At 38.8% G+C, this 12,333-nt stretch overlaps 1 pseudogene across 1 annotated transcript; it reads right to left on the bottom strand.

Annotated features, from left to right (window-relative positions):
- Positions 1-640: 640 nt before the first annotated feature.
- On the bottom strand, positions 641-1,545 carry LOC105826818 (annotated as a pseudogene). The gene has a single exon (XR_001138328.1). The product of XR_001138328.1 is annotated as a 40S ribosomal protein SA pseudogene (transcript).
- Between the last annotated feature and the right edge of the window lie 10,788 nt (positions 1,546-12,333).

Genomic DNA, 12,333 nt, shown 5'->3' with positions numbered 1-12,333 from the left:
TTTCCTATTAGGGTGGGCCACGAGAGAGAGTCTCCTGTGAGATCTGGAAGACAGAAGTGAAGCAGCAGCCATTTTGCTGCGAGAGTAGATGTTTAGTAATTGACCCATTAACATGGTTTCTGTACTGTCTGTACTAATCATCACCCTTCTCAGTTCACTGGATGCAGTCAAATTGGCACTGGGTACAATAGAGCATAAGGACTGGTGCAGAAGAGAAAGCTCATCACGTCTTTGGCTGGGATGCTGTGCTTATCTGAATTCAGCCTAGTGAGCTTGGACCACGTTTAAGAATGTGGTAGCACTAGCTCCATGATGATAGCTGGGCTCACTTCTGCCCAGAGCCTCATTAATCCCACAAAAAAGTCTAGAAATTTGTTTAGTTTTTCTTGAATCTGTTTCAGGGGGATGCACTAGCAGCAAACCAGTTGGGCCTGTGAAGAAGAATATCATAGCCCTTATCAGCATATCTGGATGGATATGCTGCCTAGGGATGTTAATTATAGAGAAATCAGAAAAAATCGGCAAAAAGATAATAAAAGCCCATAATTTCACCATCCAGAGGCAGCCACTGTTTACATTTGGGTATAACATAGTTTATATCTTTCCAAGTTTATTTTTCTTTAATGGACACGATTTTTCGAACTGGTGTTTATTTTCTGTCAGTCTTATTTCCATCTTGCTTAAGGGCCTGTGGAAGAACAGCTTAAGACCACTCAATGGTTGTTCCTACCCATTCAGTGGCCTGAGCAGTGGGAGCTGCACACCAGTCTTCCATGGCAGGCTGAGCACTCCAGTCTTCAGCAGGAACTGCAGAATAGGCACAGAGGCACCTGCACGCCTTCAGACCAGTCTGCAACCTCAGCTTGAGTAGTAGTGAACTCAGGAGCTGGAGCAGTCCCTTCTCCCTGAAATTCCTCCTTGGTCACAGTTTTTTCAACAGCAGCCTGCTCTTCCTTTTCATGTCTTCAGGTTCTCTGTAGGAGTAGAGATCAGGCATGACCTCCCATGGTGGTTCTTGGGAGATGGTGCCATGCATGGGCAGAACTCGGATCCACTGAGTCTGCTCCCTTGTTGTTGCATGGGATGGCGATATCCACATAGCGCAGAGGAGAATCTGTGTGACACAGAGCGATGGTAGGCAGCATAACATAAGATGCCTCTGTGAAAGGCTGCTGGTCAGCCCTGGGATCAGTAACCACCAGGAGACGCAGCTCCCAGAAGGCTGCCTGGATGTGGTTAGTGAAGGCTCCAGGAATGAAGCATCCATCAATAGGAGTGGCCCCAGGGACAGCAGCAAGCTTTAGCATGGCCCACTGGCCAGTATTCCTGGAGGATATGACGCTGACAGACAATGGCACATGCTGTTAGCAGAAGCTTCTCCCAGGTCCTCTTCAGATTTATGATGTAGATGCCATCACTCTTCCTTTAGTAGAAGTACTGTTCCATTTGGAAGTCAAGGTTGCTGCCACCTCAGTGGCTTCCTGCTTCAAAGAACTTGAGGACATCTTCCTCCTTCATTTGCAGGACATCAAGGGCTCTGGACATTGTGAAAGTTTCCCTTCAAGTTTATATCACGAATCCAGAACAATGCTGTGTGGACCCCTCTCTGGGTAGCAGGGAAAGGCTATATTCTTCCAAGTTTGAATCAGACTTTGCTAATGCTTTTTGACTTTGAGCAAGTGTTTAACTTTTCTAGCCTCAATTTCTCCATCTGAAAAACGGAGATAATAATGCCAATCTTGTGGGGCTGTTGTGAAAATCTGATAAGATGCTCTATGTAAAGCACCTAACCCATAGTTGCCCTCAAAATTGTTACTATTATTTTAACCAGTTTATTCCATTCCAAATAACAGTCCTAACCACTCTTTTGATCTTTGTTGTGATGCTTTTCTTGCTAAAAAAAAAAAAAGAGAGAGTATGAATATGAATGGAATAAGATTGGCCACAAGATGACTGTTGAGAATATGAATTCATTACATTATTCTTTCTGTGTGTGGTGTGTGTGTGAATTTTCCATAATAAAATGTTTTTAAAAGGCACACACACACACACACACACAAACCTCACAGAATACAAAAACAAAGAAAGAAGCCTTGCAGTCATATTTTGCCCCAATCTCTTGTTATAAACTTATTTTCTACAGTTTAGGACCTTGCAATGTGGGCTTGCAAGTATAAACTGGGGCCCATTACTAAGGGTATTTTGAGACACAACTATATGTCATGAGCCATTACTTTGGGTTACACAGTTTGTGGATAATGAGGTGAATGACTTTCCCCTTAAAGGGCATAAAACCTATGGGAGGTGGTGGGGGCAGCATGGAGGTCTGTGCAGGGAAGCTAATGTGGCGGTGACCTGATGATACCATTGAGTAGTTCTTGCTTTGCAGACCCTCTGGTACTGCCTAGTTGATCTTCTGCCTTCCTTCCATCCTGTGAGCTTCTCTCTACCAGCTCAGGAGGGCCTATTGTTAACTTTTCAGGAATTTTGTGAGCCAGGTGATGTCACATTGGGAGCTTGCAGTTGGCCATGGTGGGAGAATTTATAGGAAGGAAACCAGCAAACACTATAAATCACATCTTTTTTGCTCTGAAGAGCCAGTTGTTAAACATTTACCAGTGCAACACTGATCGTACCATTCCAATAAATTCCCTCTTTCCTCAAATGAACCAGTCAGATTCTGCTACCCCTCTCCTGGCTCCTCCAAGTAAAACAATTAGTAACAAGTATTCTACAGAGAGAGAACAGCTTGTTGCTGCTCCTGCTGCTGCTGCTTCTAAGTGCTAAATGTGGTGTAGCGTGGGGCTTTTTTTTTAAAGTCAGTGACTCCACAGATACTGATAAAGTGATTAATTTCCTTTTCTAATTGTCACACAGCTTTTTGGGGAATACTAAGTGACAGGTACCAGCACCAGGGGTCTCACTGAAGACAAAAGCTGCCGCAGTTTTTTCTGAACACCTCCAGCCTGATATATTCCATGATCTCATAACAAGACTCTGACCTTCTCTTCTTCAGTTTTCACTGAGATGGAGGACTGGCTGAGTTGCCGCTGACCTCTTGCAGATTTCTCAGATTTAATAGTTCATTGATTCCCATTGTCATTCGAATTCTCCCTCTAGTTTTAGAATCCAGTTTTTCTATGGCATTAAGGAGACCTGGGTTGTGCACTTAACTCAGTCACTAAGTCACTACTTCAACTTGGGTAAGGCTCATCTCTTGAAGTTGTGATCCATAAATTCACTCCGGGCTCTGGCATTCTGTAAATATGCTTATTGTTTTTGTTGTTGTTGCTAGAGTGATGGGACTACTACTGATTTCCCCATCCCAATTTTCTTTAGTGTTCTTTAAAAACTTTTATTTTTTTATTTTTTTATTTTTTTGAGACAGAGTCTCACTGTGTTGCCCTGGCTAGAGTGAATGCCGTGGCATCATCCTAGCTCACAGCAACCTCAAACTCCTGGGCTCAAGTGATCCTCCTGCCTCAGCCTCCCAAGTAGCTGGGACTACAGGCATGCGCCACCATGCCCAGCTAATTTTTTCTATATATTTTTAGTTGTCCGATTAATTTCTTTCTAATTTTTAGTAGAGATGGGGTCTTGCTCTTGCTCAGGCTGGTTTCGAACTCCTGAGCTCAAACAATCCGCCCGCCTCGGCCTCCCAGAGAGCTAGGATTACAGGCGTGAGCCATCGCGCCCGGCCTGAATTAGGTGATTTTTTTTTTTTTTTTAATTAGGTGATTTTTGAGTTAGATGAATTCACTCTTGCTCCGAAGGTTCAAATGACACGTAGCAAACTGTGAGAATCCTTCATTCTTTCCCCATTCCTATTTCTCTTCTTAGAAGTAGCTATGGTTATTACTTTGTGTGTTTCCTTTCAGTTCTTTTAAAATGCATTCACATATATGCATAAATACATATACATGAATTTAACACACACACACACACACACACACACACACACACACACACAGGTAAATGGGATCATACTACACATTTTGGCTTCCAACTTGCTTTCATGGGCTGAATCTGAGGAGATTGAGCCAGAAGAATACTGGAGAAAGGGGATTCATCTCTAACTCCCCACTTCCCTCTATGTGGCTGCCTGCAGTGTTCTCGTCTGATTTTGTCCTTCCCTCCAAGTCCTAAACTCCCTCAACTCCCAACACTATAAGATAAAAACATTAGTACTACCCATATGAGATTTGGGTGGAGGAAGAAACCAATTATCAACAATGTAAGGTTGGAATTTCTATTACCACAGGTTGCATATTGCAGGGTTTTGTGGTGCCATCATTTATTTAACCACTCCCTTATTGAGCATTTCTGTTTGTCTTAAGATTTTCAGTATTACAATCTCGCAAAGAACATCCCTATAAATACATCTTTTTATGCATGTGTGCGTGTGTTCGTAAGTTAAATTCCTTGAAGTAGAATTACTGAGTCAAAAGGAAAGCACATTGAAGAACTTCAAAGATTGCCCATTGCACACTGAAAGTTCTTGCTTTATCTACCACCAATAGCATATAAATGCCTATTTTTTCATACATTGTCGATACTAGATATTCTCAGTCTTTTTAAGTTTTGCTAATTTGATGGAGCAAGAATAATCTCATTGTAATCACCATCTCACCAATAACTAGTAGGTTGAACAGCTATATATGACAATTGATCATCTTTCTTTTTTTTTTTTTTTTTTTTGAGACAGAGTCTCACTGTGTTGCCCGGGCTAGAGTGCCGTGGCGTCATCCTGGCTCACAACAACCTCACACTCCTGGGCTCAAGCAATCCTCCTGCCTCAGCCTCCCGAGTAGCTGGGACTACAGGTGTGTGCCACCACGCGTGGCTAATTTTTTTTTATTTTTAGTTGCCTGGCTAATTTATTTCTATTTTTAGTAGAGAAAGGGGTCTCACTCTTGCTAAGGCTGGTCTTGAACTCCTGAGCTCAAGCAATCCTCCCACCTCGGCCTTCCAGAGTGCTGGGATTACAGGCATTACACCATGCCTGGCCTATACCAAATTTTCTTTATTCATCTGTTGATGAACATTTAGCTATTTCCACATCTTGGCTATTGTGAATAGTGCTGTAATGAACATAGGTGTGCTGATATCTCTTTGAGATCCTGATTTCAATTCTTTCAGATAAATACCCAGAAGTGGAATTGCTGGATCATATGGTAGTTCTATTTTTAGAACCTTCATACTGTTTCCCATAGCATCTGCATCATTTGGCATTCCTATCAACAGTATGCAAGGGTTCTAATTTTTCCTCATCCCCACCAATGCCTGTTGTCTTTTTTTTTATTACAGACATCCTGATATGTGTGAGATGATATCTCATTGTGATTTTGATTTGCATTTTCCTAATGATTTAGTGACATTGGGCATTTTTTCATGTACCTTTTGGCCATTTTTATGCCTTATTTGGAGAAATGCCCATTCAAATCTTTAGCCCATTTTAAAATTGAATTATTAGGTTTTTTTTAACTATTGAGTTATAGGAGTTTCTTATAATTTTTGGAGATTAGCCCCTTATCAGGTACATAGTTTGCAAACATTTTCTTCCATTCTGTAGGTTGCCTTTTCACTCTGATGATTGTTTCTTTTGCTGTGCAGAAGCTTTTTAGTTTGATGTAGTCTTAATTCTTTACTTTTATTTTTTTGCCTGTGCATCATATTCATGAAATAATTGCCAAGACCAATATTATGAAGCTTTTCCTGTTTGTTTTCTTTTTTTTTTTTTTTTTTTTTTGAGACAGAGTCTTGCTCTGTTGCCCGGGCTAGAGTGCTGTGGCGTCAGCCTAGCTCACAGCACCTGTTTGTTTTCTTTTAGCAGTTTTATAGTTTCAGGTCTTAAGTTTAAGTCTTTTTTTTCTAAGGCTGGTCAAGTGAAGCAGTAGGAGTGGAGAAGGAACAAAGGAATCTGAAACTGGTTGTGATCAATTAGTCGTAAACACCACTGCACTCGGACCAACCTGAAGTTTAAGTCTTTAATCCATTTTGAGTTGATTTTAGCATATGGTATAAGAGCAGGGTCCAATTTTATTCTTTTACATGTGGATTATAAGTTTTACCAACCTTGTTTGTTGAAGAGACTATCCTTTCCCCATTGTGTATTCTTGGCACTGTTGTTGAAGATCAGTTGACCATATATATGTGGATTTATTTCTGGGCTCTATTCTGTTTTATTGGTCTATATATCTGTCTCTATGCCAGTACCACACTGTTTTGATTATTGTAGCTTTGTAATATATTTGAAATCAGGAAGCGTGATGCTTCTAGCTTTGTTCTTCTTTTTCTAATTGACATATAATAGTTGTACATATTTTGGGGATAGATATGATATTTGTAAGTCTTTCTGTACTATTGAGACTAAGTTGGTAGTAATTAAAGCTAGGCTGCTAGTAATTAAGATGTTAATTGTAATTCCCAGGGAAACCACTCAGTAAGTAATTTAAAAAATATAAGTAAAAGAAATGAGAAAGGAATCAAAATGATACACTACCAAAAATTGAAACACAAAAGGAGTCAATAACAGATCAATTGAGCAAAACCCACATAAGACATAGAAAAACAAATAGTAAAATGGCAGAAATAAGTCCTACTTTGCCAGTAATTATGTTAAATATAAATGAATTAAACTCTCTAATTAAAAGACGAAGATTGACAGAATGAATAAAAAACATGGTCCAACTACATGTTGTCTGCAAGAGACTCACTGTAGATTCAAAGACAGAAATAGGTTGAAAGTAAAAAGATGGAAAATATATTCCATGTAAATAATAACCAAAAGATTGCTGGAGTGGCTCTACTTATATCAGGCAAAATAGACTTTAAGACAAAAATTGTCATGAGAGACAAAGAAAGATATTATATAATGATAAAATGGACAAGAAGATACATCAAGAAGATGTAATAGTTATAAACATATATGCATCTAATAATAGAGCCTGAAAATACTTAAAGCAATAACTGACAGAAGTGATAAGGGAAATAGGCAGTTCAAAAATCATGGAGAATTCGGCCGGGCGCGGTGGCTCACGCCTGTAATCCTAGCTCTCTGGGAGGCCGAGGCAGGCGGATTGTTTGAGCTCAGGAGTTCGAAACCAGCCTGAGCAAGAGCGAGACCCTGTCTCTACTGAAATTAGAAAGAAATTAATTGGACAACTAAAAATATATAGAAAAAATTAGCTGGGCATGGTGGCGCATGCCTGTAGTCCCAGCTACTCGGGAGGCTGAGGCAGGAGGATCGCTTGAGCCCAGGAGTTTGAGGTTGCTGTGAGCTAGGCTGACATCACGGCACTCTAGCCCAGGCAACGCAGTGAGACTCTGTCTCAAAAAAAAAAAAAAAAAATCATGGAGACTTCAAGACCCCACTCTCAATAATGGACAGAACAGCTAGAAAGAAGATCAATATGGAAATAGAGAACTTGAAAAACACTAAAGGAACTAAAAAAAAAAAGTGAACTATATCCAAAGCAAGCAAAAGAAAGAAAATAAGAAAGATCAGAGTGAAGATAAACAAAATGGAAAATAAAAATATTGGGATAAAAACCAAAATCAAAAGTTGGTTCTTTGAAAAGATCAGCAAAATTGATAAATGTTTAAATAGCTTGATACTTATTTATCCATTTCATGGAAGAAGAAAAAAAAGAAAAAAGAAATAGCTTGATACAGAAAAAAAGAGAAGATTCAAATTACTAAAATTAAGAATGAAAATGAGAACATTAATATAGATGTTAAAGAAATAAAAAGGATTATAAGATAATACTATGAACAGTTACATGCCAATAAATTAGATAACCTTTATCTAGGTGTGGTGGTGTGTGCCTATAGTCCCAGCTATTCAGGATGCTGAGGTAGGAGGCTTGCTTGAGCTCAGGAGTTTGAGGTTGTAGTGAGCTATGATCATGCCACTGCACTCCAGCCTGGGTGACAGTGAGATCCTGTCTCTAAACAAACAAATAAATCATATAACTTGAATGAAAAGGACAAATTCCTAGAAACACCCAAACTACCAAAACTAACTCATGAAGAAATAGAAACTCCAAATAGAAAGTAGAGAGACTGAATCCGTACTCAAAAAAACTTCCAAAAAAGAAAGTTTTTGGAAGCACATGGCTTCACTTGTGAATTCTACCAAATGTTTAAAGAATCAACACCAACTATCTTATTACATTTGGGCTCTATAGCAAAAGCCATAGACTGGGTAGCTCATAAACAACATAAATTTATTTCTCCCAATTTTGGAGGCTGGGAAGTCCAAGATCAAGGCACTGACAGATTTGGTGGCTTGTCTCTGTGTCTTCACATAGTAGAAGGGGCAAGGTGGCTCTCTGGGGCCTCTTTTATAAGGTCACTAATTCCATTCATGAGGGCTCTATTCTTGTGACCTAATCACCTCCCAATTACCCCACCTCCTAAAAGCATCACATTGGTGATTAGGTTCCAACGTATGAATTTTGGGGGCACAAAAACATGCAGACCACAGCACAACACATATTTATCTTTTTTTTTTCCTCAATGTGACCTCATGTGGAAGCAACACATATTTAAAGAAGAATTAACACTAACCCGTCTCAAACTCTCCCAAAATGTAAAATGGGGGAACAATTCCTAACTCCTCTGAGGTCAGTTTTATCCTGATAGCAATACAGACCAATATCCCTTATGAATATAGATGTAAAAATTATAAACAAACTGGGCCAGGCGTGGTGGCTCACGCCTGTAATCCTAGCTCTCTGGGAGGCCCAGGCGGGCGGATTGTTTGAGCTCAGGAGTTCGAAACTAGCCTGAGCAAGAGTGAGACCCCCGTCTCTACTAAAATTAGAAAGAAATTAATTGGACAACTAAAAATATATAGAAAAAATTAGCCGGGCATGGTGGCTCATGCCTGTAGTCCCAGCTACTCAGGAGGCTGAGACAGGAGGATCGCTTGAGCCCAGGAGTTTGAGGCTGCTGTGAGCTAGGCTGACGCCACGGCACTCTAGCCCGGGCAACACAGTGAGACTCTGTCTCAAAAAAAAAAAAAAATTATAAACTGGTAACAAACTGAATCCTGTGGCATATTAAAAGGATTATATATCATGACCATGTGGAATTTATCCAAGGAATGCAAGGGTAGGTTTCAACATATGAGAATTACACAATGTAATATGCCATAGTAGTAGAATGAAGACAAAACACATGTAATCATACTGATTGATGCAGAAAAAACATTCCACAAAATCCAACACCTTTTTTTTTTTTTAAGAAAAACTACTCAGAAAACTAAGAATAAGGCAGGGTGTGGTGGCTCATGCCTGTAATCCTAGCACTCTGGGAGGCCTAGGCGGGTGGATTGCTTGAGCTCAGGAGTTGGAGACCAGCCTGAGCAAGAGAGAGGCCCTGTCTCTACTAAAAATAGAAAAAATTATCCATCTCCCCTAAAAATAGAAAAAAAAATTAGCCAGGTGTGGTGGTGTGCACCTATAGTCGCAGCTACTCGGGAGGCTGAGGCAGGAGGATCACTTGAACGCAGGAGTTTGAGGTTGCTATGAGCTAGGCTGATGCCATGGCACTCTAGCCTGGACGACAGAGTGAGACTCTCACTTAAAAAAATTAAAAAAATAAAAAGAAAACTAAGAATAAAAGGGAACATCTTCAATAATATAAAAATCATCAATGAAAAACCCATAGCTAGTGTCATACTCAATTGCGAAAGATTGAAAGCTAGTGCCCTGATATCAGGAAGAAGACATGATGCCTGCTTTGTCCACTGGCATTCAACATTGCACTGGAAATTCTAGCCAGGATAATTAGGCAAGAAAGAAACCATCATACAAATTGGAAAGGAAGAAGTAAAACTACCTCTATTCGTGGATGACATTATCTTATATGTGGCAACCATAAAGAATAAAAAAAAAACTATTAGAGCTAATAAAAAAATTCAGCACATTTTCAGGGTACAAGATAAGCATAAAAAGTAAGTTGTATTTCTGCACACTAGCAATGAACAATCTCAAAATGAAATTAAGAAGACGATTCCATTTACAGTAGAATCAAAGAGAATAAAATACTCAGGAATAAATTTAACCAAGGAGGTGCAAGGTATACTGAAAACTCAAAAATGGTGCTGAAAGAAATTAAAGACAAAATGGAAAGATATCCTATGTTTATGGCTTGTAAAACTTAATATTTTTAAGAAGGCAACAGTACCCAAAGTGATCTACAGATTCAAGGCAGTCCCTATCAAAATCTCAATGATGATTTTTGCAGAAATAGAAAAATCACCCCTTAAATTCATGTGGAGTTGCAAGGGATCACAAATAGCCAAAAAAATCTTGAAAAAAGAAGAATAAATTTGGAGGACTCATACTTTCCAATTTCAAACCTTACTACAAAGCTACATAATCAAAATAATGTGGTACTGGCATAGGGATATACATAGAAACCAATGGAATAGAATTGAGATTCCAGAAATAAATGTATACCTCGGTGGTCTATTGATTTTTGACAAGGGTGCCAAGACCATCAAATGGAGAGTACATAGTCTTCAATGGATGGTACCGAGACAACTGGATATCCACATGCCAAAAAATGAAGTTGGACCCCAACCTTATATACAAAAATTAACTCAAAATGGATCAAAGAATTAAATGTAAGAGTCAAAACCATAAAAGTCTTAGAAAGAAACAGGTGTAATACTTTGTGACCTTAGATTAGGCAATGGTTTCTCAAGTATGAAACTAAAAGCACAAGGAACAAAAGAAAAAAATTGATAGATTGGACTTCATCAAAATTAAAAACTTTGTGCTTCAATGGACACACCAAGAGAGTGAAAATACAACCCATAGAATGAGATAAAATACTTGGAAACCTGATAAGGGTCTAGTATCCAGAATATATACAAGCTCTTACAACTCAAAACAAAAAGAAAAATAACCCAATTAAAATGGACAAAGAAATAGATATTTTCCAAAGAATATATACAAATAGCCAATAAGCATATGAACAGATGCTCAACATCATTAGTCATTAGGAAAATGTGAATCAAAACCACAATGAGATTCCACTTCTCTAGGATGGCTATAATTTAGCATAAGAGAAAATAAGTTTTGGCAAGGATTTAGAGAAATGAGAACCCTCCTACATTGTTAGTGGGAATGTAAAATGGTGCAGCTGTTGTTGAAAAGTTTGTCAGCTCCTCAAAAAATTAAATGTAGAATTATATAGCAATTCTACTCCTAGGTATATATTAGAGAGAATATATGTTCACACAAAAACTTGAACACAAATAGCAGCATTATTCATAGCATCTAAAATGTGGAAGCAACCCAAATGTCAATTATTTAGTCATAAAAATGAATGACATACAGATACATGATACAATGTTGATGAACCTTAAAAACATCATGGTAAGGCTGGGTGCGGTGGCTCACGCCTGTAATCCTAGCTCTCTGGGAGGCCGAGGCGGGAGGATCGTTTGAGCTCAGGAGTTCGAGACCAGCCTGAGCAAGAGCAAGACCCCGTCTCTACTAAAAATAGAAAGAAATTAATTGGACAACTAAAAATATAGAAAAAATTAGCCGGGCATGGTGGCACATGCCTGTAGTCCCAGCTACTCGGGAGGCTGAGGCAGGAGGATCGCTTGAGCCCAGGAGTTTGAGATTGCTGTGAGCTAGGATGACGCCACAGCACTCTAGCCTGGGCAACACAGTGAGACTCTGTCTCAAAAAAAAAAAAAAAAAAACATCACGGTAAGTGGAAGTAGCCAGACACAAAAAGGTCACATGTATTCCATTTACATGAAATGTCGAGAATAGGTAAATCCATAGATTTATATAGATTGTAGATTTATGTGGAATATAGATTAATGGTTGCCAGGGGTTGGGGGTAGGAGGGAATAGGAGTGGCTGCTTAATGTGTATAGGTTACTTTTTAGGGTGGTGAAATGTTCTGGAATTAGATAGTGGTAATGGTTGCATAATATTATGAATGTATACATTTCTATTGCATAGCTGGTGTTTTATTAATTCGTAGGAACTCTTTATATATGGTGGACATCAATACTTTGTTTTTTATGCTGCAAATATTTTCTCCTATTCTTTTGACTATCCAGTAAATTTGTTTGTGTTATCTTTTTCTGTGTAGAAGTTTAAATTTTCTACATACTATGATCTGTTAATCTTTTCCCTTATGGCTTTTGAATTTGAATCTTAAGAAGATATTTCCTACCCCAAGATTATAAAAATGTTTTTAACTTTTTTCTCTAATACTGTTGAGCTTTTATTTTTATTTTTTTTCTTTTCTTTCTTTCATGTCCAGTGTCTTCTAGAGCTTTTACTTTTAAATGTA

This window comes from Propithecus coquereli, unplaced genomic scaffold (genome assembly GCF_000956105.1).
Source record: "Propithecus coquereli isolate 6110/MARCELLA unplaced genomic scaffold, Pcoq_1.0 Scaffold92, whole genome shotgun sequence".
In the NCBI taxonomy this organism is placed as follows: Eukaryota; Metazoa; Chordata; class Mammalia; order Primates; family Indriidae; genus Propithecus; species Propithecus coquereli.
The sequence above is the reverse complement of the archived record's forward strand: the minus strand, read 5'-3'. Positions and strand labels throughout refer to the sequence as shown.